At 39.0% G+C, this 27,808-nt stretch overlaps 1 long non-coding RNA gene across 1 annotated transcript in view; it reads left to right on the top strand.

The window, feature by feature from the left end:
- Window positions 1-22,988, top strand: part of LOC122829735 — a 99,795-nt gene extending 76,807 nt beyond the window's left edge. The window contains exon 3 of the long non-coding RNA XR_006370416.1: window positions 22,685-22,988. This is a non-coding gene — a long non-coding RNA (uncharacterized LOC122829735). The remainder of the gene's footprint in view (window positions 1-22,684) is intronic.
- The last annotated feature ends 4,820 nt before the right edge of the window (window positions 22,989-27,808 follow it).

Below are 27,808 nucleotides of genomic sequence, written 5' to 3' on the forward strand. Positions count from 1 at the left end.
CCAATCAGATCCATGTAGAAGATAACATGTCTATATTCATCTATATTGCAGCCATCTTGTAGAGGTTTACTTTTTTAGCTGAAAATTGCACAAATTTTCAATAATATAATCATCTGTTAATTACTTTAAATAGTCATGGATCATCTTTCTGTGTCTGTGGTTAAAAGTTTTATGGGTCCTCTCTTCTTTTATCCTAACATTGGTATTGATGAGCTCTTTATCACTAACTTTATAAATTCTAAAGTTATTATGAATTACTGCAAGTGTAAATGCTTTAAGGCCTGGTCTGGTTTACAGTATGAAGATAAAGCCAGGTACAATGGAGCCACAGGTTTAAATGCACTGGCTATTTTAAAGAGATCCAAGAGAGTGTTTCTTAACACAAACGTGGATGCCAAGATGTGGTAGCTAAAGGTCTGCCACCCTTAATATTCTTATGGATAATCTTATTTTAAAACGTCAGTCCGCAAACTCTGAGCAACATGCCACATACCTTCTAACCATTTATTTTTATTTATTAAATTTATGATCATGACTTATAGCTAATGAAACCCCCAAAAATATTTCCCAAAAAGAAGATTTTTGTCAAAAGATGAGTTAAAATGCAATGATCTTTATACTAAAATGTCCGATTGCTGAAAAATATGCATGTGCTATAGGATGCTCTGAATCTAGCCTTCCTTATTTAAGTAAAATAAAATATTGTTTTACCCATAACAGGGTGTCAACATTATTGTTTTAATACTGACATTAAAACAATAATGTTAGCATTGTGGCATCTTGTTCTTCACAGTACTCCATAGATGTGCTGTGGGGTTTAGATCAGAAGTGTTTGCTGGTCAAGCACAATGATGCAGTAATTATTAAACTAGATATTTGTGTGTTTGGCATTCCGAATCATGTTGTTACCACAATGGAAGCAAGACTTGAGGATTTTAGGCAAGTGAGTTACAGTCTGATGCTTTTTGTCCTTAGCCCAGGGAAGAGACCTCGGATGTCATTCCAACACATGCATTGCAATATTTGTAGTCCATGTGCTGCATTTCCTGATGTGAGGTGGCCCTTGATTTCAGGCAGAGTTCAGGATTTTTTAATATCCAAATAACTCTTGAACGAGCTAGCTGTACTTCTCAATCCTCTTAGGGCTGTGGTTATACATGTTGTCTATACACCATTTTGTACCTCAGTTTTTCCTTTCACCTAACCTTATACAGCATTCTAAAAAGAATTATGAATTACCTGGGTTTTTTTTTTGCTTGTTTTGGCTTACATTACTTCTGGATGACATCAAAGCAATCTTGCCAATGATTGTGTTGGCCATAGCATTCTATTTCTGTACTTATAATAATTTTTATTGTTCTCGTGAAACATTTTAATTTCCCGGAGAACTGAATTTTGTGTTTTTATTAACTGCAAGTTGTATTCACCACTTAAAAACGCTTAAAGAGTATGATTCTGAGTTTTTGAAATTCAAAGCCTGGAAAGCGCAACATCTGTGTCGGTATTATCTTCTTTCAGATGCCTTAATTTCAGTTAAATCGTAAGACTTTGTGGTTGGAATCCATAATACTATAACTGTTATAAATCAAACAAGTGTCTGTCATCATTGCAAAGGCTGGCAAAAGTTTGAAAAGATTTTTAATGGGAAGCATGTGCAGTCTATTTAGGGTTTGGCTTCTCACCACTGATGGAACATGAATTGCTAAATGGCATGTTTAACCTTATTATCCAAAGCAATATTTAGCTGATCAGTTTTGAATTAATACTTCTTACAGTTCGCCAGTTGCAGCTGTTGTCGAGTGAAATGCTCCTGCCTTATTTTTATTTGACTCCAGCTTCACCCCTATCCACCTGTTTGTGTAGCGGTTATGACAGGTCAGTGTAGAAAAACTAGTGCTGACAGGCATGGCTTTGCTGGGAAATGGAGAAAGTGCACTCCCCTCCTTGCACTATGTGCGTGTGTGTGTGTGTGTGTGTGCGTGCGCATAAATACCCATGACAGGATGTCAGCAGGAAATGGAGGGACTTCCACAGCAGTGTTTACTTTTACATTTCAGCGAAAAATATCTGGCTTCGTTCTAAACAGATAGGTGGAATATTGAACAGTGGCGTCTCGTGTGCTCATGAAAGAAAGAAAAAAACAATTGATTCAGGTGTATGGCTTGCTTCTTACTATTCATGTTAATATTTGATAATATTGCAGTTTTTATATTTGGAAAGGTGTGTATGTATGACTGAGCAATGCTCCTTCTCCATTGTCGAGTCGTACTCCAGTTAATAGCTGGATCAGTTCTGTCCAAGTTGGGCGTGTCTCCGTTGGCAGTGTGTTTCTCACAATTGTGGGTGTGAATATGGGCAGGAACGTGGGAAGACAAGTGGGCCTTGAGCATCCAGGAGCTGTTGTCGACACTCTGATGATGTCATTTGCAGCGACACTAAGCAGTAGATGACTTTGGCTTTGTAACTTAAATACTCCCAGATATTTCATTTTGAAATAGACAAACAACCAAAAGTGTCAAGAAGTTAAGATTAAAACTTAAAATGATCCTAAATTTCATCCTCCATATATGTCTTGTCATAACTGACTTAAATATCATTATTTTATTTTGTCTGAGATAAATTCATTGCTGCCCCAAACATAATAAAATCAATTCAGATTAGAGAAATAGTTTTTCACGAGTGCAAATCTGCTTTGGTGGTTGTGATGTTGTTGTTTGGAGTTTGTAAGGTCAACAAATGCAGCCTGTTGTCAATCTATATGGCCAGGCTCGTACTGAGGTGGTTATAAAAATTGTTTGAGAGAAACCTTGCAGAATCTGCAAATGGCAGACTATGGAAGAACCGGTTAAAGCCACACTGATAGAGAAGGGGCTTAAATGTCCTCCAAGAGACAGAACATATGTTATATTATTGCATATCTTAAGTAGGCAGAAGAGTCAACATAAGAAGCTTTTACAGGATCTTTCATGATCTTGAACAACCCATGTCAAACACAGAGGTTTAAACCACAAACAATCTCGCTTGTATTCAACAAATCCCTCAGTTTCAGCAACCGTAACATTAAGAATGAATCACACTTGTATCTTTAAACATGCCCCCCTCTTCGTTCATCTTTGTAGTTTTTCTCCTTTCATCCCTTTATCTTTCTCCCCCTCATTTGTTGGTTGAAGAGGATTAGACAGATAGGAGAGCTGAGAGGTCTCTATTTACCCTAAAACACATTTGGGCCACATCTTCCCTTTTCTCTTGTGTGTTGGTGAAGGAAGAAATCAGGGGAAAAACTCATCATGTTTCAAGAGAAGTCTCTAAAAGCTGCTTGCTGCTTGTTAAACTGCCTCTTTAACTCCCTCTTCTCATGTCTCACACTACCTCAGCCCTCCTTAATCCTAGGGAGATTTTCTCCTCTTTCTCAAAAATGTTTCAGAATCACCTCCAGGGCCAAATCTCCTGTTCTGGATCACGTTGTGTTACTCCACTAACTGGTAGGACTCTTGCTTATAGCCAGGAAACACAGACTGGCTTGAAGCTGTGTCTAGGTCCACAACAGTAAATGCAGACAGACACACTTAGACATAGAAACATTAGGATGTAGACACATGCACCTTCTGTCTTAATCTCCGTTTCTTTGTCTCACACGCACACAGTTGCAAGGCAACTTTTGCACCTGAGGCTATGAATCAATGAAAGCAAACTATAAAGTCTTTGACCTCCGTGTCTGACTGTTTTGCGTCATCACATATTTTTACTCATAATATCACCCACAGGGAACCCACACCCACATGCTAACATACACAAATGATCATGACCAAGGATCTACAAACAAAATTAGCTTTCTATGCAATGTGTTAGTAAATTTATCAAGATAAGATATATTTGTTGTTTCATACTTGCAAAGCTTTTATGGAACAAAATGTTTATCTTTGTCATAACTTGCATGTTTGAAATCTTTTGGACTAGAAATGTCAATACATTGTTGTGCAAAATAGCGTAAACAAGCCCAGAGGTGTAAGTGGATGCGTGTGCTTGTTGGGGTTGTGAAGTAGCAGGTGTCCCAAAAGGCAAAATCAAAAATTAATTTAAAAAAAATGGAAAAGAGATTGTGAAATGTCCACAATCAAACGTAATAATAAAACATAACAAAACTCATGGTCCTTCTCTCATTAGATAATGAACAAAAAGATCCATAAATCATAGGACAAAACGTAATGGAAGGACCTGCCTTAATTTACAAAGAGAAATATAAACAACATGACACATTTTTTCTAATGTTGCAATCACAAACTATCAATTTTAATAGGATATTATATGACAGACCAACACAAAGTATTGCATTGTGAAGTGAAAGAGCATAGGTTGTTTTTTTAGATGCTTTTCTTCCATTAAATAAAAGTCTTAACCGTCCTGTTGTCCTCGGGTCAAAATGACCCGCCATTGTGTTAAAACTCCCCAAAGATCCATTAACATTTAGTGGATCTTTCACTAAAAGATCCACTAAATGTTATTTTAGGACAACAGGAGGGTTAAATCTTGTTTGATGCCAATTTTCACAAATTAATATGCTTGATCTAAAAATGTAGATCATTTGTTTAGAGTTTCCATCCTGCTAAAAGATCAACTTGTACCCAAGTATTAAGTATTTTTCAGACACTAACAAGTTTTCTTCCAGGACTGACATGTTTGTACTCCCTCCATCTTTCCTTATAGTCTGACCAACATTCCTGTGTTGCAAAAAAGCCTCTTTACAGCAGGATGCAGCCATGACCATGTTTCACAGACACTATTTTTAGAGTAATGTGTACTGCCATACAAACATTTGGCATTTAGGGCAAAAAGTCCAATTTTTGGTCACTTTTGACATGGGTGTTTTATAATTGTTTAGAAAATTGGGGCTTCATAAATAAATGATGTGATGATTAGTGTCTAATTTTGCACTTTCATTAAGGACATATTAAAAGCAAAGATTCAATAAAGGTTTATGTAAACTGAAATACTTTGAGTTATGCACATTGCTGCTTCAGCAAGCATTATTTCAGGCTCTGATGAAAACATGCATGTATTGACTTGTAAAAAGTCTTCTAAGACTTTTTACAAGTCTTCTAAGTAAAAAGTTAATAGATTTGAAAACAAACCTAATATTCAGGTGTGTAGTAAAATCTGTGTGATGTGTAGTCTGTGCATTTCTGTTTTCTTCCAAGCTGTTTTGAGTGCATGTGTGAGAAAGAGACTGGCTCAGAGAGAAAGTGTGTTTAGTTCTCCCTGAGCGGGTTAGATCTGATAAGGCTGACAGCCACAGGTTGATATTCCTGAGAGCAGCCAGCCTCTGTGCTTCACACCGCATGGCTGACACACAGACCTGCAAAGAGAGAAGACAAAAAGATTTATGTCTCTTTTTGCAAAGTGAAAGAAAATGAAAGGTGAAATGTTTTTACCTCTCCTTGGGCTGCCACCTTATCGTGGTGGAAGGGTTTTAGTGTCCCAACGATCCTAGGAGCTATGCTGTCTGGGGCTTTATGCCCCTGGTAGAGTCATCCAAGGCAGAGGAAGGTCCGTTGGATAGTCGAACCTCGGATTGAAGAAGAGCAGTTTGGTTTTCATCCTGGTCGTGGAACACTGGACCAGCTCTACACCCTCAGCAGGGTTCTGGAAGGTGTGTGGGAGTTTGCCCAACCAGTCTACATGTGTTTTGTGGACTTGGAGAAGGCGTTCGACTGTGTGTCTCGGGAAGCCCTGTGGGGGGTTCTCTGGGAGTATGGGGTACCGGGCCCTTTGATAGGGGTTGTCAGAGTCTGGTATGCATTGTTCACGAATGAGGAAAGAAGAGAGCGGGAGATCGACAGGCAGATTGGTGCATCTGGTCAGGCATCTGGTCAGGATGCCTCCTGGATGCCTCCCTGGTGAGGTGTTCTGGGCATGTCCCACTGGGAGGAGGCCCCGGGGAAGACCCAGGACACGCTGGAGAGACTAAGTTTCTCAGCTGGCTTGGGAATGCCTTGGGATACCCCCATAAGAGGGAATAAGTGTCTGGGGAGAGTGAAGTCTAGGCCTCCCTTCTTAAGTTGCTACCCCCGCGACCCGACCCCAGATAAAGCGGAATAAAATGGATGGATGAATGAAAATGTTTTTCGTATGTTTTCCAAAGCTGCTCATAATCTGCTGGTCAGGGATCTGTTGATGCATTAGCTGTTTTCTATTGTAACGGTCACTGTAATTACAGAATTAGACAGACCTGGGAATTAGCCAGCAGGCGCTTTGCCATGCAAATGCACCAATGGGAAAAGTCTCTTTGTGTGTGTGTCAGAGTGACAGTTATGCTCATACTCACCACACCTCAAAGGCAACGTGTTCTCTCGGAGGCCTACTTCAAACACAGCCTCGGGCTGTCTGTTTGTGCTCTGGTCATATCTGCCTATCTCCTTATATTCCTCACACTGCTTCTGATTTTTCTCCCACAGGAAAGGCTCTACCCACCTAACTGCACATCTACATCCTAATGTGCATAGATTTTTATCCATCTATAATTTCCCACAAGGCTCAGGAGAACAAATACACCCTGGTGATCCCACATACAGTATACATGGAGCCATTATGCACACATCATTGCTTCAAAAAGTTCTAAAACAAATGAGGGAAGAAAAAAAGGATACATGAACACATGCAAAAAACAGTGGCATGTACACACATGCAAATCACCCTCCAATGCTATCTTTTGCTTGGATATACAAAGTTGTCCCTTGAAAGGGTAAAGCAGTGGCACGTTGACATTGAAGGGAATCACAGAGCCTTGTGTACACAATGAAAGAAGAAAAGGAGGAGATGGGAGAGAAAGGCTGCATCCTTATTCAATTAGCTGCACTAGCCTTACTAGGGAGAGTAATTACTTCTACTCTCCCTAATTCCCATGTAAATTTGCAACGAGCTCTGCACTATTTTAATACAATTTAGCGCCACTTTGACTTGCTGCCAGTGTAGAGCACCAGGAAGAGGAGCTTTGTGTGTATGCATTACCACTCATTTGTGAGAGAGGCAAAACTGACGGAGAAAGATGAGCCCTCTGCGTGAGTCTGCTGTAGAAAACAGCAGAGAGAATAAACAGACAAAGAGGGCACTGAAAGGAGAACAGGTCCATAGTGATGACACAGTGATCTGATAAGATCTGCAGTGGGATCTGACTCTGTGTGTGTGTGTGTCCTGTGGAAACAGCAAATCTGACTTATTCCTTCACTTTGGCCGTTACCTTTCTCTAAAGTGCTGAATGCTCACATGCCCGGAGGAAACGCTCAGAGTTCAATTTAGGCGACCACCTCATAGAATGGCTCTCCTAATAAACAGAAAGTGAATATTGCACAAAATGAACCTACGAGACTTTAAAATATATATACAGTTGTAGCACAGTGGCTAAGGAAATTTGCTGTTACAAACCTTTTTACCAAAGACTGTTAACTTTTTTGAAAGCTTTAAAAATAATAATAAACTTATGGAGAATCATCTCTGTTTGCATCATGTGCTAATTTACATATAAATCTGCCTATTTTGAATATGAAAAGCTGAATAGGGACATAAGAGAGCTGCATGGTGGCTCACTGTTTGGCAAGGCATTATTGACTTTGCTCTCTCTTTCCTTAACTAGTCCACTCTAACTGCTTAGTAATAAGAGTTTACACCTTCATTAATTTATGAACTATTTATTGACTGTAGAAAGAGTCCTATTGTAAAGTTATGCCTTCGCCAGTTACTGCAAGAACTTAAACAGCACATTTTGGAAATATCTCATGTCAAAATATGCTTTTTTTTTGGGTTGTGAACTTGGATAGCTGCAGGTTATAACCAAACTTGTCTCAGCTTTGTATAGAGAGTGGTCGAGCAGGTGACGTAAAATAAACTGAATCTCAATCACTACAGCTATGTTTTCCCTGTATTGATTTTTTTTCCTAGCCAATAAATTGCCTGCTTAGATAATTGTCTAATTAGCCCACTAATTGGCCCATATAATTAGTCATTTTAGGATATTGTTCAGGATGAATAATATCAGCCTGAGTCAAAGACTCCCTGGCAGCTATTCTAACTCTGCACATCTCTCTGCCCAGCACAGACATCCAATCGATCCTTACATTTCAAGCCTGTGCAGGAGGAACAGACAAAATGAACTGGCAGCAAGAACAGGTTCAACACCGAGTAAATTGTTGTGAAAATATTTGGAAAATTGGACAACAAGCCTGTCTACAAAATCACATGTTACATCATGTTTGTGGTTTAAAGAACAGGATGTGTGAACAGGCCAATGTTTTTGAAAACTGTAGCTAAGCAATACTTGTGATATTCATCTAGCATATCTTAATGAAATTACTACGAAACAGGCTAAAATGGAGGCACAGGAGGATAACACCCTGAGAGCTTTTTACATCACTTGAAATGAAGAATGAAGGGCTGTGTGTTTAGAACCGAAGCAGTTTTACAGGAAGGAGGGTGAAGCTATGTTTGGTGCTAAGCTCAGGTGTTGTTTATGGTTCTGTGTACTGTCTGTGCAATCTTTATTTGAGGTGAAAACAGGCCATCCATGGCCATCTCGAGTATGTATATGGGTAAGCATAGGGCTGATTCTTCACAGGTGATACTCTGCGTGCGCTTGTGTGCGTGTTGGCGTGTGTGTATGTGTGTGTAATCACATCACCAGGTGTGTGTCTCAGCTGTTAAGTTGGTTTGGATTCCAGTCAGCTCTCTTTGACCCATGCAATAGGGTCAAACTTTCTCTCACACCAATTTCTTTTCTTTTTCTTTGTTTCCTACTCACATGTATGGTATTAGGAGCCTTGGCCTATATTTAGTGGAGGGAAAAGGAGCTCTAGATAGCTGCCCTGCTCACAGATTTGTATGGGAACTGGTCACCTGTTTTCTCTGTGTGGAAATCCCCAGCTCTCTGGGCCCTGCTGTGTGATTCAGTGACTCACTCTGCTTTTCAAAGCATGTCTTTGCCTGGTTGTGGTTTGTGTGCTTCTCCAACTGTAATTGTGGACTGCTTCAATAACTTTTTTCAGGTATAATGTACATGTCCTGTGGAAGTTTGATGTTCTTGTGCAAAAATATGGTTGTTCTTTGGGTGTTCTTTCTTTTATTATGCTGTGTTTCAGAGATAATGAGGACATAAGCAAACATTTGATTAGTCTTGAAGATGCATGTTGTGAGGATCAAGACCGATGACGTTGTGTGTTACGACGGGGTGGGGACGCGTTGTGATATCTTACACATTCTGCTCCATGTTGGTGTGCAAGACATAACAGGCAGAATCCTCCAGACTCAACACATAGTACGGACATATTTAATTATTTCTTGCGTGGCCCGGTACCAATTGGTCCGCGGCCCCATGGTTGGGGACCACTGATTTAGAGCAAAACATATTAATATTAGAACAGCCAAGTTGAAGTTCTGACATTAACTTCAGATGACATAATGCAACGCAAGATTGCTCCGCATGCACAGACATTTAACTTGGCTTGAGTGAACCTCTGACAGACAAACACAGTTATGTTGGTGAAAGTAATGATTCTTATAGTGTTACCTGAAACATTTGGTGAAGCATTTTTGCTTTGTGATCCAACAACAATAAAAAAAAATCTAATTAGCAATACATCAGGTCTGTGAAGTTATTTGCAGGAAACCACTGAGAAATTGATATTAAAGTCCAAACAGCACTAAACTGCATATGCAAACAATGCATTGGTTTCATACCAGTCCATAAAAGAACTTACTTGCTGATAGTTATCTTCATACAGGTGAACATGTGGTTTATGGAGTAGATCACTGTAGTAGTCATCTGCTCATGAGGTTGCTGGAGGCATTTAACCATCTTTTAGATTTTCCCAGACTCCATTTAGGTTTTGGAAATTTGATAAAGTCTATTCCACCTTGTAAATGCTCTGAGTAAAGCATGTTGTAATTGCATCTTCCCCACTGGCCACGTTTTAGAATTTTTTCCGATTATTATCAATGCTTCACTTTTGAACAAATTTTGACCGCCAGTCGGTCAATTGTAGACAAACCTGCTAAACTGATTGCCATTTGACATCATGTCTATTAAGAATAAGAGGCAAACCCTGAAAATTTATGTTTGTCAAAGTACTTCATCAGTCTAGTTTAAGCTTGAAACATTTAGCAAAGACTAATAGTCAAGAAAGCCAGTAGAGTGGTAAGTCCCAAACATTCAGTCTTTAATTTCAATGAACCATAGATCTATTAATTTATGACTCAGAACAGCTAAATACTGAGCACACTTCTCAGAGATTTACTTGTAAACTATTTTGAAAGTCATAATTTATTTTTACTTTTCATATACCAATTGTTTTGCAAAACACGACATAAGGTCTTATTGTTTTCTAAGTTCAAGTGATCTGAAAAAACATTTTTAGTCTGTATATGCATGTGGTGAGGCTACGCTGGCTTAGATTGGTTATTAGGGTTAGGGGCTGATCTTTTCGGGATTTAAAGTTGTTCTCCTGTGACCTTTTTAATGGTCTCTGGAGGCCAGCAAAACTCTTGTTGTTTTGTGTTCAGTTCTGTTTCTGCTCTCTATTAATTTGCTTTGAATTATTAGAATATCCAAAGACACAACAGCTTTCTGTTCAGCTACAGCAAGCATTTAACTCCTCTCTTCCCTCAAACAGTACCTTATCTATCTGTAAGTAACAAGAGCTTCATTGTCCAGTTCTGGGTCATTTTGTTATGATTCATTTGATTACTCTCATACACATGCTTTTAAAATTAATTAATTAAAATCTTTACAATTAGCAGAATGTCACAAAAAGTATCTTTACATACTTAAAAAAGGTCAATGTTGTTCAACTGTCAAAGATGGGCTTTATGTGTTGCTTTGATGCAGCAGCAGCAATCTGGATCATGCATGCTACCTCACACACATAAATAAATCCACTTCTTTTCTTTTTTGTTTTAGGCTGCAAATCCACAACACACATGCAGGTCGACTTATTCGTGCTCTACCACACTCTTTCTGTCTCATAATCATACACACACCAGATAAAATACACAAGTTGCTGGCACTCTCATATGTGCCGGTGGATTGATCCAACTCTTTTATCTGCTAAATAACTTAGCATCGATTGTGCGGTGGAATGGGGAGTTAGAGGAGGAGGAGGAGGAGGAATGCATGGATGTGCAGAGAGAATTAAAGCCTAGCTATATCCATGTGCTGTCCACACTGCCTGGACAAGTCACCATGTCAAAGGAGAGATTCAAAGAAGAGATACAAAGACAGATAGATAAATAGACAAGAATACGCCTTCTGGCAGTTACCATTATGAGGACTCTAACAGGTACTATCTATTTCTTATTATTTGAAGCAGCCTGAGGAAAAGTGTAATGGTGGCCCTCTCTTCAGCCCCTGGGGAGCCAGCGATACACCCATACAGGGTTCAGAGGCTAATTGGATATATCAAAGTGAAAAACATTTAAAATCCCAAATCAATACCTGCCTCTTTAATGCTTTTTCTGAATAAGTGCTCCTCTCTATTGCTACTGACCCCCCTCTTTCCGTGTCCTCACTCACACCATGTCTTGTCCACAATCCTTCACCACAGTGACGTGCTCAGGGGATCAGTGAGCTAAGGTCTATCAAGGAGCCAAAACTTGCAACAGTTCCTTTTAGAAATGAACAGTGATGTAAATATAGAACGAAGTCCTCCATCTGACATGAGCTACAGAAGAAAATAACAATGGGCTGGATGGGTGGATTAGCAATATGTCCATTTTTATGTTTGATTTGACTTCCTAGGTTTTCAGTGTTAGCACTCAATCTGCCCATTCTCTACTTATATATATAAAATAAAGTTTAATTGTTTTTTGTGTTTTAAAACCATAAAATACCTACAAAATTATTGTTTAACTTTTGTGGCTCTATACAATTTTCATTTAGTAGAAGTGAGGGCTAAAATACCTCTTTTGCTTGCAAGAAGGAAACTTTACGTCTTATTATTTTTTATTTCATCTTTAAAACAGAGAATTTATCACCAGCTATATTATTATGTTTGAGGAACTTGGAGCCTTATACAAAATTGAATTGTCTGAACCTGAAGCACACTATTTACATGTCATGCTTGGATCCATTGCTATAAATCTCTGATTGATGCTGGGATATCTTAATCAAAGTCCCCATTGTTTTTCACTCTTGTTTTAGGTGCTGTGCATCAGGCAGTGTTGCCTTTGTGTCGTTGCGATTGCATGGATTTGGATTTGGATAAACTTCATGAATCAGAGCATAGAAGCCAAAGTTTCCTGCTACCAGTGCTATTGCCTTTGACATAGTTTCATTTCCAGAAAAACAGGAAGCAGAGACAGTTGTCTTGCACTGTCTCTGTAGCCCCTGGGACTCTAACTGTTGCAGCGGCTACAGTTAGCGTGACCCTGGATGTGCATGGTTGTATTTGTGTGCAATGTATGCGATAATCACTGCGTATTTGGACTTTGAATGCATGTGTGATTGTGTATCTTCATAGAGAAATGCATCACATGACAGCAGGCCAGATTTCTTGTTGCATCACACTGACATCTGCAAACGTCTGCAGCCAGTTGCTGATATGTTGCTTCAGATGTTAGTCATGCTACATTTAAAGAAAAACATTTTCTGAGATCTATGTCTGGAGTTCAGAATCAAGGTCTTCTGTCACTCATGGTCAAGATGTAGAGGCTTTATACAAAGTTAGCCCAGTGCTGCACGAACAGGTTACATTTGACACTCTGTTTTTATTGGAGTTTCTCCCTGCTCTGCTTTTAGTTTCACCCCCCTCATCATCTCTTCTGTCCACTTTGCCTCCCCCACTGAGTTTCCTCCTCCATTTTTCTCCTACCTCCCCATCCCACTCCTTCCTTCCTCTGTTTGCATTTGCTCCCCAGATTCACTTTCTGTGCCAACTTCTTCCCTTTCTTTGTCATATTACCCTGCCTCATTCTCCTTGCTGTGTCTGCTTGACTGCAAAAAACAGTCTTGGTGCAGAAAAGCAGGGAAGCACGTTAACTTTTAACTCTAATGGCAACTGTGAGTCTAACCAACTTCCACGATGTTGTCCTTTTTTGGAGCAGAGTACAGCAACAAACATATTTTGCTTTAATTTCCTGTTGAAGAACTAGCATTCTTGAGGAAGGAAAATTTCAACCAAAATAGCCCAGAATGGTTCAGAGAATATTTTGCTTTATAGGCAGTTAGACATTCTGGTTTGGGCCCTACATGTTCCTAGAGAATCAATTAGGACGTTGATTTTGCTATATAGGACTATAACTGTTACTGGACTTAATTGAATCTGAAGCATTTATTCTGGTGTTCATTTTTGTTATAATTTTTAAATGAAATTGCTTTCACTTCTACCTTTGACTAGTAACTTGATAAATGTAGCCATGAGCTGGTTACTGGCATCAAGGTGTACTATTCTTTTAAAAATAAATATACAGAATATGCAGAGATCAACTTCCTTTTTTAAATGAACCAACTTCATGTTTTAAATTATGGGACTGATGGTAAAATTGTCATACATTTTAACGTAGCTTATCTGCTACAGTATATACATCAAAATCACAATAAATACGCAATATACTGTATACTGTTTATAATAGAAGCAGTGAAATAATGTCACATATTTTACTTCAAAATATATCTACTGCTAGTGCTGTTATAGCTATATTATCATACAAAGATAATTATAGTTTTCTTAATATTTTTCTGTTTGTAAAATCTAAAAAGTATGTCACATTCTGCTTATCTTTAAAATTTTAAGACAACCATTAATTTTAACTAAACACATTATTGGTTTAGTTATAACTTCACGGGTTAGTGTTAACCCATGAAGTTAACACTAATTTCACGGGTTAGTGTTAAATGTAAATGAACCCCATAGACTCCATAGTGTAACATTTTGCATGAGGAAACTAAATAGGTCCCACATTCTAATGCAAACTGCCACTTTCAACAAAGTGCAAAATTTTGATAAACTGATAAACAGGTACAGCAGGATTTGACATACAATTTGCTAAATACATCTAATTCATTATTTGTTTAATGGGAGTTAAACAATTCTTCCCTACCATACAGCTAGCAGAATTCAATCACCTTGACATATTTATTGACTCTGTGACAAAAGAAAGAAGGAAAATACTCAATTTACAATTATGTTTCAGTCTCCTCCTTTCATCTGTCTTCACTCTTTTGAAACCACCTTATTACCCTTTCCACCAATTCTCAGAATAAAATGCACTAATAATGTAAGTTGTTTTTACAACATAATTACATAAAATGTTGATGCAAATATGTTTTTCTGAAACTTTATGTAACTATCAATTTTTGAGCCTAATTGAAAAAAAAATACTGTGCTACCTGGTTTGGTTTGTGCAATTTTAAATATCAACTTTACCTTAAAACGTCAACTGTAATTATTGAATGTGTTCTTTAGACACTTTTATGAAATTAAAAGATAATTTCATAATCTTTTAATCTAAAATGTTAAACTGAGACGAAATACAGGTACACACTCTGCAAGTTGTTGAATCAGGTTAAAGAATACTTAGAAAATCTTCACTCAAGCAAAATAAAATGCAGTTTCGGGCTATGTTTGGGTGTATGTTTAGTAAATAGAGACAAAAAAACTGCAAAAACTAAACCAGTGTCTTAAACCATGTAGAAGGAGACCTTTTAGTTTCATTTCCCTTTTCTGCTTTAAGGAAGAGCCTACTTAGAGATAAAGTTGTCAAAAAGAAAGAAAATGTTGCATTAAAAACCTGCATTGAAAGTCTCTAAGACAGAGTCCCGTTCCTTGTGTCGTAGGATGCACTTTTCGTGTGCATAACGCTTAGATTAGACTGATCCTCTGGAGTGTGACTGATGTGCTGAGACGTCCTCTACACAGTTGGAACAAGCCATAGATTGACATGATAACCTTTAACCCTTAACCCCAAAAGGCAGAGCAGTTGTGTACTTTGTTTTTTTTTTTGTTTGAGTTGGATCTATTTCTGAGTGCCAACACTGCTATGCATTCAATCATGTATCTAAACGAGTTAACAAAAGGTGAAAGAAGAGGACTTTTTTTTTTGTTATGCTACATTGATGTAGTTTAGTGAACTAGTTCTGCAACATGTTGTAAAATGTAATTGTGAATATGGAAAAATGATTACTTATGCTGCAAATAGTATTGAAAACAAAATTAGCTGTATATTTGGAAAAAGAAAGACTCTTCAGAGAAACTGTCAAAACACATTCTCAACTTCCTTAAACTGCTCTCCTCCACCCTCCTTCACATTGAGTTGTACTTTTTTTTTTACTTTATTTTCAGTTGTGTGTCCAGGAACTGGTCAACATCTGACATTCAAATTAAAAGAAACTTAGTGGTTATTTTAGAAAGCGGACCTGGGAGTTGCCCAGATCTCCTTGTTGCAATTACATTTTTTTCATATTTCTGGCCTGCATAACAAGTTCGGGCCATTTACCGTGTATTAATACAAATACAGTGGTTTGAAAAAATATTCACACTCCATAAGTTTTTTACGTGTTTTTCTTATTAACCTCAGTGAACACACGTTTCAGTCTGCTTGATCAATATTTTAAGTTACAAAAAGTTGTGGACAACTATAAGATAAAAGGAAAATTATGCATGCTTTGACATTTTTTATACTGTGCATCACTCTAAAACCACTATCTCTGCTGCTGCCAGTGGCAGTATCATGCTTTCGGGTTTTTGGAAACCAGTGAGCACTGGATACCACTAATGCAAAGTGGTATTTAGTGCAGCCAAAATCAAGACACATACGACAGAGAAAAATTCCTCTTTACAGACAATTCTGAAGGATTACACTGAAGCATGTGTTTCTAAAGTGACAAAAATTCAAACAGTATGAAAACTTCTGGAATGCTCTATATGCATTATTACAGATATGACTATGAGGATGAAAAGGGAATAATAAAACTATGTTTGGGCTCTGTGTTTTACAGTGCTTTTCTTTCTGATGGCCCTTTTGCAAACACAAATCTACACACAGATACACTGACATCCACATGCGTTGCAGATTTGCCCTCATATCATTTGCCATATGCCCACCCTCCAAGTGCTGGTAATCACATTATCTGGAGTCTCTCACACTTAAATCTATAACTGCTGCGGGTATTAATCACAGGAAATCTTGTTATCGTGTCTATATTAATTAAAGCCATCTGCCAGGGATTGGTGAAGGTGTCGGTTAAAGGGAAACAGAGCAGCGGGGTTGATACGAGCCGGTTTGGTTTGAAGGCAGTCAACGTGATGTGCGGGAAGATGACACTAGATTATTTTAGGTAATTTTGTGGTTTGCTGAAACTTTAAACTTTCCTGCACTCTCATTATGGGTGACAATCTAGGCGACACCAAGAGAGATCCAGAGTGAGCTTCCTGCTGGGCGTCATAACGTGACTTGACAGGCTTTTCCTGGTTCAGTGTCACTCCAATCCTATTTAGCTGGTGATCAAATATCCATTTGCCTGTGCTGTTAGAGCACTTTATTCATGGCATGAAAACATACATGTGTAGGCTTTAACTTTTTGTCTGTTGAGTCCTGCAGAGAAATCAGGCTTCTAGAAATGGAGAGAGGAAAAAAAGGGGGGAAATGGAAGAATTTATCAGGCAGTGTTTCAATCGGTAACACAAACCACACAGGAGGCTGTTTGACTGCCCGTAAGTGATAGTGCGAAAGCATCTCATCTTCGCTCACGAAGGCTGGCCCTGAAGGAGGAAGAAGCAACCGCACGAATGAAGTTCAAAACAGAATAATCTTGAACTCAGCATTATTCAGAAAAGGAAATGCCGTTAAGTTTTGATATGTTGCCTTTTCCGCAGTAAGGTATTGCTTCCAGGCAGACAGGCATCCAAAGAGAGGGTGGAGTTACCCGAGTGAAAAGAAGATTGGAAAGGCATGTTAGATGCAAGAATAAAGGAACAGAGCCGGGTTCTGTATTTAGCCTCCCACATCTATCCATCTCTCCCTTTATCAACCCCTCCTTCCTTCTGTTCACACTCTTCCTTTATGTCTTAAACTTCAAGGCGGCGTGGAGGTAAAACATGTCAGTGACTGGGGGTGTAATCCTGGGCGGCCAGTGCTTTGCAGTCAAACACGCACAATAAACACAGACTGCCGCACACATGAGAACTTGTGTGAATGACAGCTGATCAGGAGCGGCTGCCAGCGCCCTCCTCTCCGCTCCGTGCTCCCTCCTCTCATCTCGGTGCTCATCTCATTTGATCCATTAACATTCTTTTCTCTGTGCTGTTCGTGATACTGTCAGGCTCGGTGGCACAACTTCAGACTGAAGCAGTTGAACTGTCGCCTGGGGGGCCTCACCTGAAAGGGCTGACAGCTGCCTGCATAATCGGCTGCTATAGCTGGGCCTATCATGATCCAGGCAGAGCAGCGGGTGAAGGAAGGCGGTGGGTGACTTTGCTATAGAAGAATATAGGCTTGGTGTTGCACATATAAAATCAAAGTGCAGAGGAAAATGTAATGTGAAGAGGGGCATGTGGGAATCAAGGGCAATTAGTAGCAAGATGTGACGTTTGCGATGTTAGAGAAAAAAAATCTGGCCACATATTTAGGATAGAAATAGGAAGGCATTTAGAAATCAATCAATAGTTTTGAGTTAGTAAGATTTTATTGAAAATTAAGCACAGAGACATAGCAATAGTGAAAAAAATAAAAATATGTTAGTACTTTTATATTGTGCAAACATGTTATGCAAAAAACAATTCAAGGCCAAAGCATATAGACTGTAACTGTAGTTAGTTACAGTGGCTTGTAAAAATATTTTAAAGTGCCATTTTACAACCACAACTGCCAATATCTTAAAATGAGATTCTGATCTGATAGTCCAACCCAAAATGCAAAGTAAATGTATACATATTTTTATTAGTGCTGTCAGTGTTAAAACACGCAGTTAATCTGAAAATTTTAATGTGTTAATATTACTCAATGCAGATTACCTGAGCTACTGATCTTGACCTACACCATCCATCCATCCATCTATCCATCCATTTTCTATACACCCTTTGTCCCTAATGGGGTCGGGAGGGTTGCTGGTGCCTATCCCCAGCTGCGTCCAGGGCGAGAGGCGGGGTTCACCCTGGACAGGTCGCCTGTCTGTCGCAGGGCAACACAGAAAACAGACAGGACAAACAACCATTCACACACACACTCACAACTAGGGAGAATTTAGAGAAACTAATTAACCTGACAGTCATGTTTTTGGACTGTGGGAGGAAGCCGGAGAACCCGGAGAGAACCCACGCATGCACAGGGAGAACATGCAAACTCCATGCAGAAAGATCCCCGGTGGGAATCGAACCCAGGACCTTCTTGCTGCAAGGCACCAGCTCTACCAACTGCGCCACTGTGCAGCCCTTGACCTACACCGTGTTCCAAATTATTATGCAAATTGGATTTAAGTGTCATAAAGATTACATTTTTTTTGTTGTGCTATTAAATTTATAGATGGTATTGTGTATCAGGGCTCTTTGAATCACTAGAATTAATTTCAGAGAGCTGGGTTGATTAGTTTGTCTGGTGAGCTCAATTAAAGGAAATCTACTTAAAAAGGATGTTCCACATTATTAAGCACGCCACAGGTTTCAAGCAATATGGGAAACAGAAAGGATCTCTCTGCTGACAAAAATCATCAGATAGTGTAGTGCCGTATGACAAGGTATGAAAACATTAGATACTTAACAAAAACTGAAGCGTTATCATACTGTAAAGAGATTTATGGCTGATTCAGAACAAAGATGGGTTTGTACAGATAAAGGCATAATGAGGAAGGTTTCTGTTCATCGGATAAAGAAAGCAGCTGTTAAAATGCCCTTACAAAGCAGCAAACAGTTATTTGAAGCTGCTGGTGCCTCTGGAACCTCAAGGTGGAGGATCCTCCAGAGGCTTGTGGTGCATGAACCTACTATTCGGCCCCTAACCAGAGCTCACAAGCACAAATGGTGGCAGTGGGCCCAGCCGTACATGAAGATTAATTTTAAAACAGACTTGTTCACTGATGACTGCTGTGCAACCCTGGATGCTCCAGATGGATGCAGTAGTGGATTGGTGGTGGATGGCCACCACATCCCAACACGGCTGTGACATCAGCAATGAGGTGGTGGAGTCATTTTCTGGGCCGAAATCATAGGGAGAGAATCATTGGTCGGCCCCTTCAGAGACCCTGAAGGTGTGAAAATGACCTCAGAAAAGTACATGGACTTTCTGACTGATCACTTTCTTTCATGGTTCAAAAACAAGCTGTATCTTCCGTAGTAAAATCATCATCATGCATGACAATGCACCATCTCATGCTGTAATACCTCTGTGTCATTGGCTACTATGGGTGTAAAAGGGGAGAAACTCATGGTGTGGTCACCATCCTCCTCTGACCTCAACCTTATTGAGAACCTTTGGTGTTTCCTCAAGCAGAAGCTCTGAGAGTGGAATGCAGTTCAAATCAAACCAGCAGCTCTGGGAAGATATTCTGACATCATGCAAAGAAATTCAAGCAGAAACTTTCCACAAACTCACAAGTTCAATGGATGCAAGAATTGTGCAGGTGATATCAGAGAAGGTCCTATGTTAACATGTAACTCGATCTGTTAAGATGTTTTTGATTGAAATAGATTTTGATTTGAGTACATGTGATCACTTAACGCTGCATATTCAAAGAATGACTGCAGTTCTTTATAATCCATAAAATGTTTAGAAAATCTGCTGTGCATAATTATTTGTAACAGTGCATTTTGAGATTTTTTATTTTTCAAAAAAATACTGTTCTCATGGGGAGGTTTGTTCAGTAAAATTTGATTTATACTGTAATAGTTTGTGACTTAAAAATTATACTGATTATCATTTGCATTAACCATTTAAGAAAATCCAAGAAAATATCACTTGCATAATAATTTGGAACACGGTGTAAAAGTCTTTCTCCCACAGAGGGTTATTCACGGCAATGTGTAATGGACTCGACACACGGGGAGCGACAAAATATGGAAGGTTTCCGCAACAGCAGACATAAACAAAAGTTGAACATTTTGATCAGATCAAAATGAATCTCTTCCCCACTTATGTCATGTTTGTTTTGGTCTACCACATCCTAATAATATACATGGAAGTTTATAGTTATTTCATGACAAAATACAAAATCAAGATTCACCGATATGAATACTTTGTAAATCATTATTTTTACATTACAAATTACAGTTGTATGTTTTGACTGATTTTTAAAAAAATCTAGATCATCAGATTTGTCATTCAGGGAGTATGCAACAATTTGCCAGAAGTCACAAAGACTTTTCTCCTCACTTGGATCCTCTGGTGGAGTTTAGGTATGGATCACTGTACAGTGGGTCGTAAAAATTTAATTACAAGACCTTCTCCAGTTAAGCTAATCCACTTGAAATGGTGCTTTAAATTCTACTGTCCTGACCGTGACCTGTTGCCCCTCCAACCGGCTTTAGAGCGGAGAAGGCCTCTTGAGCTGAGGCCCTTAAATAGATTTGTCACATTTCACATCCCAGTGTTTCTGTCCCTCCTCTGGCCCACCCTGACCTGGACAACAGACCCTCTGTTAGGCTCTGTTTGCACTGGAAAGAGCCCTCTGGAGTGCTGGCCCTCCCTAAATCTCTTTCCTTATTTCCTCACGAGCTCTGTCCACTCCTCTGCAACTTCACTGCTCGTCTCTTTTATCTGCCAGCACGACTCCATATTTCCGCACTTTGTAGAGTATTTCTGTGTTTCAAATCCTTGCCTTCCTTTGGTGCTTTTTACTCCACCATTACTCACCCTCCCGTGAGATCAATTTACCTGTGCGTGGCCGAAACTTTTTATTTATTTATTTTTTTCCCCTCACACAGGCTGGAGATGTACGCAACTCTTACCGAGTTCTCTCCTCCTCCGTCTTTCTTTTCTTCTGTCACTCACCAGCTCTTCATCTTTGTTGCTAAGCCTTCCAGAGCTTCTGCTAACTTTGTGGCTCCCAACTCATTTCAAATTCAATTAAATCTCCAGAGATTCAACTAACTTTTAAAAGGATCGGGGCATATCTGCCTGTCGCTTTCATTTGCTGCAACTTTATGTCCTTTTTTTCTTCTTTTCTTTGTTTCTCCTTTCTCTCTCTTTAGTTCACTCATTGTGCTCCACATTATTACCTTCTCTGCTCTTTTTCCTCCTTCTTGGCCCTCAGCCCTCACTCCTGGCCTCTCTCACTATACTCTGCCTGCAGCTGTCTAAATGGTCAGTGTTGTCCAGGTACATGTTATTCTTGGTAGAGGACAGAAGTAGGGCACAGAGCTGTGCTCTGTGTGAACAGGACTTAACGGACTTCTCTCTGGTGGGGAGTATATTTCTCTAAAACAAACCTCATCAGTCTTTTCTTAACCCAGCCAGAGGTGATATTATCCAACTAATGTCTCCTTCGTATCTTAAAGATCACATTACTAAGGTACAGAAGTTCAGATGATCCAAAGAAAACATATGGGGGAATTGGAATGCCTTGGAAAAGTACATAAACCGTTATGAAATTTGTTAATATTTTGCCACAAAAGAATGACATTTTATTAGAATTTGTTGTTATAGAACAACATGAAATGCTGCATAACAGAAATGGAAAGTGGATGTTTCGCAGCAACTATCTTTGCAAGTCTTTTTCTCCCAATAATTTACCTCCATCTGACCTTCCCATTGACACTGAAGGAGAACCCCCTCCCCACAGCACAATGTGTCACCATGTGTTACCATGGGAAGGGCATGTTTAAGGTGAGTTGCAGCTTTCCTCCACATATCATGTTTTGAGACCAAAAGGTTTTGGTTTACTCTCATCTGATTTATCTCACTTTATGGTTTTAATTCAACAAGGGTTTGTTTTTGCTTGCTGTCAACGATGTATTTTAGACCACCTTAGCTGTGTATCTCTACAGCTCCCCCAGAGTTACCATGGCTGTTTCACTAAGTAATGCTCTCTTTGAGCTTCCTGTGAGTTTAGGTGGATGGTAATGTTATGGTGTTGCTGCTGTTGTGTGGTACTCCATTTCCAGATGACTGGTTGAGTGCTCCATGAGATAATGAAAGTTTGGAATATTTCTTTGTAGCTTAACTTTGAAACCTCTTTACAGTGGTATCCCTGAACTTTCTGCTGGCTTTGTGATGCAATTTGTTCTTTAATGTTCTTATGTAAACCTCTGAGGCCTTCATAGAGCAGCTGTTTTATTATACTGTCATTAAATTACACACAGGTGGAGTCTGTTAGCTAATTAGTGATTTCTGAAGGTAATTGGATGCACTGAACTATTCTTAAACAGCAGAGACCATGTGCACATTAGTTTTTAGATGTTTTTTGTTAAAACAAAGCATCTGCTGTTTACTTCACATTTATGTGCTAGCTTATATTGGTCTATCATTTGAAATGCTAATAAAGCACCTTTAAGTGTCCAGTTGTAACTTGACAAAACGTGAAAGGTTCAAGAGATATAAAAAATTTCTATAGTATCATCGGCTGAGTTGTACTCCTTGTTCATCTATTCGGAGTGATTCCAAAACTCAGAAAAGTGTCTATTACATATTTTTCTGTAAAAGAAAACTTACTGCATTTTTTTTGTTCTGTTTTTGTGGGAAAACTAATCAGCGCTTATCCCCTCTGTTTTACTTTCAGTTCAAACAAACTGCAAGTTGCCGACATGCGACGGTGCGGCAGAGTTCTTACCAGCAATCACTGCCCACAGACTTGTGATCGCTAATACCTTCCTCCTTTTTCCCCCCATCTACATTTGGTGCAAAGGGAAAAAACAAAAAGCCAAGTTGTTTGCATGACTGTAATAAGATTGCGGCCTGTAAATGAGCACATATGTTTTTGTTTTTGGTCGGACTGTATATACAAACATAGTTGCAGTTTAATGGCTGCTAAGTGACTGTCATGATTGATGGCTGGCTTTTATACCACTCAACAGGCCATATAAAGGGAAGAAGAATATATTTCATGGTGTTCATTACACTATAGTTGGTCATAAAACAAACCAAAAATGAATGTACTTTAAAAAGAAAAGATGATGAAAGTGTTTGTTGCTTTAATTAGTCTTTATAAAAATCTGTTCTTGTGGAAACATTTTATTTACAGCACTTCACCTCTTTATTTGTCCACTTTCATTTCTAAATACTACCTTGCCATGTCTGAGCTTCTGCATGCAGAGCATCGGTGTGCTGCAGCGTCGTGTCCCAGCTTGCATCGCTCCACAGTAAATCACAGCCAGAGTTTTCACCGTCTTCACCAGCACAACTGAGAGAGTCATTAACCCACACTTGAATTACAGTAACCATACTTAATTTGTGCATGTGTTACCATGCAACCCATGTATGTTGTTTTACTCTCCGTTCTTGAACGTTCTGGTACGTTCAAGCTAAAACAATGCTGCAAGGCCTAAATATGTCACATCCGTACAAGTCATACTGCACCGAAGCATTTATTGTTTAACATACATTTGACTGTCATTTAATTCTGTGCTGCACTATAATTTCAATAGGAGCCTATTATTAGTATGAACCCTCCAGGGATTACTCAGAAGGTTATCCTCTGGTAAAGGTGGGAGGGCAACAGTCTTCCATTTCAGCTCATATGGTTATTGGAGAAACTATAGCACTGCAGGCATCCGTCTTCCAGGGAGCAGCGAGGCGACGGGGCCTTTCGCACTGAGATCCAACGACTGATGCACATGAGATCAAATCATCTGTCACTAAACTCATCATACTTAACACACTTAACACCATCTCTTGGTGCCCTTACCACCCATGTTCATCCATTCAATATTATGTTACTTTCAACTGTGCTAGACCTGGTATGTGTGGAGTGATGGTGGATGGGTGTCGGTAAGTACAGAGGCTAGAAATACGTTGTTTTACCTCATGTTTTAAAAACATACTCTAACATCATTCAGCTTTCTATGAGATGTCATAGAGAGGACCAGAGAGACGTGAGGCTGTATGATGCTTGGAGAAATGCAGTGTCACCTTCTCATCTGGTTCCAGGCACTGCCTGTCAGCTGGCTGAAATGAAGTTGTTAGACCATGACCTGTTTTTAGCATCCGAAAAAGCAAATCTTAAAAAGTACTTCTTTACTTAGGTCAGTGTTTGCATGGATATGTCAAGATGAAGATACAATTTGGAATAAAATGGAACATATTCAAAACATATTCCTTGATGCTATTCTTTTTGTAAACCAAAACAATAATGAACTGGTTAAGTCTCTTCCATTGTTGAAGTTGAAAAAGATACTGAATCTACCCAACTGTTTATGTAGAGCTACACAAATTAACCCTAACTCAGAATTTCTTCTTGAGGTTACACAACTGGACTGAGTTAGGATTAATCTCCTTTAAAGAACTCAAAAAAAAAAAAAAAAAAAAAAAAAAAAATATATATATATATATATATATATATATATATATATATATATATAATCCACTCATGACTTGTATACAAATACTTACAACTGAAACAATATTCACATGACCATAATGACTGAAACACTTTACAAGAGCCACTTTCTGATATAGAGAATTTCCTTCTCTTCTTAGTACAGCAAAAACAAATATGGAGCACAGTTCAAGTGGCTGCATAAAAATATTGTTTTTTATTATGCATTATAATATTATATTACTTGACATTTTAAATAAATGCAAAAAAATGCAAAAAAATAAAAACAAAACAAAACAACAAAAGCTAGGTTTATGTTTTCTCATGTTGTCTCACTGTGAAAATGTCTGTTGATCTGGGTATAACAAAACCAAGCCTAAAGGTTTGAGGGAGGAGATGGCTTTAAAGTCTCCCTGCTGGATCATGTTAAGCTGAAAACAGTTAGGCCATATTTGTGCAGCAGTAGTTCTGCTCCATTCAATACCACCATTTTATTGGACATCTGAAATTTCAACATTTGGCTGGATGCAGCACGTTGATTAAGTTAACTCGTTCTAAAGCTTTGTCCAAGTACCACAATGAAGTTGGCTTCAGTCACTGAAGAAATGCGATGTTTCTTTTTCTTTTTCAGAAGCTACCATTTGAGCCAGCACTGTCATTAACAGCAACACACACTATTTATAATCTAGCAAATGTTGGAAAACTTACTTTGAAAGTAAAGAGGCAGAAACTATTATTAGCTTTGTTTTCTGTAACACCTCTTTGGAAGGAGTCAGCTGCAGCTGATGAGAATGTAACTGCTTGCCTGAAATATTGACCATCAGTTATAGCTGGCTTACAGTATGTGTGTGTTTTTTTTCTTCTTTTTTTCAGATTTGCTTAATGGGCTGGGTGAAGCTGGTCCAGAACAGTAAAATGTTAACATAGTGAGAAGCCTCTGTCTTGGGTAAAACTGAAATTGTGTGAGCTCCTGAAGGGTTAAGGAGCTCAGCTTTGAGGCCATTCAACCCTAAAGCTGGGCAGAAGGCCAGCTCCACTCATAAACATGAAGAGGTTCGAGTGTGTGTGGGCGTGGGTGTGCGCGTGTGTGCCTGCATTTATGTTCATGTGTCTGTCTATGCCAGGGACGGCCCAGTGACTCAGAGTACAAAGCCTGCCCCCTTGGCAAAGGAAGAGCAAAGTTTTAAAGAGACACAAGCAAACTACAAAAAGAGACTCAGTTTTAGGCACGTAAGGGGGTGCTGTAGAGCAGGTGTTTATCCCTCTTGGGCTGAATTTTGAATTTGAAAAGGTGATCACAGAGTTGTCGTATCCTGTGGAAATATGCCAGTCAACCAATAACCCTACCAGGAAACCAAGGGGACAGAGTGTAATGCTGAAATACGCAACTCCTTCTGGTGGATATTTGCTTATTTTTATTTAAAAATAACCAAAAAATAAAACAAAAGTTTATACTATCCACATACACACTCATATACTGTATAAAGAAAAGAAGTCAAGCTATCTTTCTATCTTGTTTGAACTCTGTTTCTTTCTTTCTTTCATTCTTTCTTTATCTCTCTCTCTTGGTTTCTTTCTTTCTTTCTTTCCTGCTCCCTGTCCAGTGACTTTTTTTCTTTTGCACACACTGTCTATTCCCTATCTCACTGTCTTACTTTTTCCTTGTCCTGCTTACACGCACGCACGCACGCACCCCAACAGGCTTCGGGCCAGCTGAGTCACGTCTAAATGGCGTGGAGTGTGATTGCAGCTCACACTTACATAACCTCTGTCTCCACACCACTGTCATTAGAGCAGCTCAGCAGAACGGGCAAAAACAATTCGTTTAAGTACTCTGCAGCCAGGACGGCCACAGGACTCACCTTCTCAATGGACAGTGTGTGCTCATGTGTGTCATTCCTGCTCAGCATGTTCTCATTTGTGGGTTTTATAACATGTGGTGGATGTTGCCCAGGAGTGAGACGGAGCTGTTTATGTGTCTGGGTGTTTTTTGGGACAAACTTTCAACCTATATCCCGCATGAAGATGATGCAAATTGTTAACATGGTAGATAAATTGAGCTGATTTATATATTTTTTTTAAGTTTTATTGAGCACAGAGGGAGTTAAGCTTTTTTATTTTTCCTCTTTTGACAGAGGGAGTCGACATTCTGGAAGCAATGTGTGCATGGAGCGAGAGAGGCTAAATTTTGGCAGGCGTCAGTTTATACAGATGGAGCAGCTCTTGGATAAACCACATAAAATTCCTCCCACTGTCCAAGTTAGCACTTCTTAGGGAGAGCCATACTCCCTCCTCTTCATTCACTGTTGCACCCACACCAATGTCCCCCTCCGACCTCCCACCTCTCCTACTGTCCCATATGAGCTCCCACACCACCATCTTGGCAGTCCCCAGTCCCGAAAGTAAAGCAGTCCCAAATAGTCAATTATGACAGCGTACAATTACTTTTCCTGGCTCCTCTTGTGTTAGGCTGGGGCAATCAAACAAGAAGCAATTTAGCGTTTCTCTTGAATCGCTATGAAGCACTACTTCCAAGAAGGATGAGTATCTGAGGTCTGGAGAAGTGATCAAGTTAACACTCGATCCTCTTTCAGAAGGGACAGAATCATGAGAAATGATTTTTTCAGAGTAATGACACATGCTCTGCTTTTTAGCTTAACTTCAAACCTCTGACCAACTTCTTACCTCATGGCTCATTCGCTGTGAACAGTCACTGTTGTTAAATTTAATATTATTACATTGATGAAAATATTTAAATCTGAACTATAAGCAACAAGGGGTCTTAGATTTAGTTGTCCTTTTTCTGTCTAATGGAGGTAAAATGATTTGTGATGACACAGTGTCACAGTTCATATCCATTTTTTCTTCCAATTTTGACACATCACAAGTCTGGGTGACTCATCAGATGAAAAACAGTGAAGTACACAGCTAAAAAGATTGTTCAGATTGTTAGTAAAACTACTAATAGTGCCTTGAAGTATTTTTCCATTGGCGTGAGGAGCAATTTCACCTCTGTGCTTAAAGAATCAGAACTGAATGTTTAAGAATGTCTGAACTTGATAGTGTTATTGATCTGGATCAGCTGATCTAAGAAGATGATTTTACTTAAGTTCAGAAATTCTTTTTCTGGGAGAAAGAAGACAAGAGAGGATCTTAAGAGAGAAAAAACTGATGAAATTATGGTCACATAAACTTTTAACAACTTAATTAAAGTTTTTAAGATAATTTTGCAGGCGTAATGTGACATTTGAAAAACATCAACTCCTTTGCAGGGCATTGTACAAATGTAGTTTACTACGTATTTAAGTGCTTTAGTGTGCAATGAACTGTTGTAGATATGTTTAAGTTACCAGTCTTTTAAGACAAACT

The sequence above is a fragment of the Gambusia affinis genome, linkage group LG01 (genome assembly GCF_019740435.1).
Source record: "Gambusia affinis linkage group LG01, SWU_Gaff_1.0, whole genome shotgun sequence".
Classification (NCBI taxonomy): domain Eukaryota; kingdom Metazoa; phylum Chordata; class Actinopteri; order Cyprinodontiformes; family Poeciliidae; genus Gambusia; species Gambusia affinis.